Below are 1354 nucleotides of genomic sequence, written 5' to 3' on the forward strand. Positions count from 1 at the left end.
GACACTCTGGTCCCAGACTCGAGCTGCGAGGGGACACTCTGGTCCCAGAAGAAGGAGGACCTTCTGTGAGGTTCTAACATCAGGAACTTGAGGTGAAGACTTCCTGGAAATACTTGACAAACTTCAGCTGAAGGCAGATTTTAAGTGTTACTTATAAAGTTTATTTAAAAGGTTTGAAACGAAGCAATAAAAGATTTTATTTCTAACAGAAACTAAACGTGGAAGGCAGAGTTTCAACAGTTCTTTGGTTCTGTGAGAAGAACGTCTGAAGGCTGGGAGACATTTTTATTGCTGTGGTTATTTGTTACAGTTTGTTGAAGATTAAGGGTCATGTGTCACAGATTTCAAAGTTTTCAGCCTCACAGTCTTAATTATATAATAAAAAATTAAAAACTCTCACTTCCAGTTTGTTTTTTCAGCAACACATGATGAACTAAGATGTTAAAATGAAATAAATATGACATTTTGAGATACTTTTTATTTAGTTTTTTGTTTTAAATTCACCTGTTTATTAGATTTTATTGCAAATCTCAGTTTTAACTGAGCTTTAAAAAATTAAAACAAGAGCATTTATGTTGCTTTTCCCAAGTTTTTACACTTTTATCACATCATTTGTTGGTAAAATTATAAATATGTTAAGTTGTTTTTCAGTTTATTAGTTTATACCTCTCATGTAAACCCCATAAACTGACATTTAGCAATATTTAATTTGGATTTATGAAGCACAGGGCATATTCTGTGAATAAAAGGTGTTACTGTTGGGAATGATGCTCTGTAAAGACAAATATAAATATGTTCATATGTATATATATATGTATATATATATATATATATATATATTTAATACATTCAGTTTTAGGTAATGTTCGGTTGTTTTAAGAATTAAATTTTAAATATCTGTTTTTTTTCTTTTGCAAACGGGAAAACTTCTGATTTACTCACATGAGAAGGAAGTTTGTTTATTTATCAACAACATTTATCCTCAAAACACAAAGTTTACAACATTTTATCTATAAATGAAAGTAAATGTGTGTGTTTGGGTAAAGTTGTTTTTTAAAGAGCTGTTCAAAGTTTATTAAATCAATAAACTGAATAAATAAAAGCTGCGTCTCGGAGGTTGCTTCTGTGTTTGAGAAAAAAGTTAAAAAAGGTTTTTCTGAGGCTTTGACTTCCTGTGTAGCCTGGAGAACTTCCTGTGCAGCCTGGATGACTTCCTGTGCAGCCTGGAGCACTTCCTGTGCAGCCTGGATGACTTCCTGTGCAGCCTGGATGACTTCCTGTGCAGCCTGGATGACTTCCTGTGCAGCCTGGAGAACTTCCTGTGCAGCCTGGATGACTTCCTGTGCAGCCTGGA

The 1354-nt window shown here is 33.8% G+C and overlaps 1 protein-coding gene across 1 annotated transcript in view; it reads right to left on the bottom strand.

Moving 5' to 3' along the window:
• The window catches only part of LOC108250800 (verrucotoxin subunit beta-like), a 15261-nt gene that overhangs the window by 1045 nt on the left and 12862 nt on the right, over positions 1–1354 (bottom strand). The window lies entirely within an intron of this gene.

The sequence above is a fragment of the Kryptolebias marmoratus genome, linkage group LG20 (assembly GCF_001649575.2).
Source record: "Kryptolebias marmoratus isolate JLee-2015 linkage group LG20, ASM164957v2, whole genome shotgun sequence".
NCBI lineage: Eukaryota > Metazoa > Chordata > Actinopteri > Cyprinodontiformes > Rivulidae > Kryptolebias > Kryptolebias marmoratus.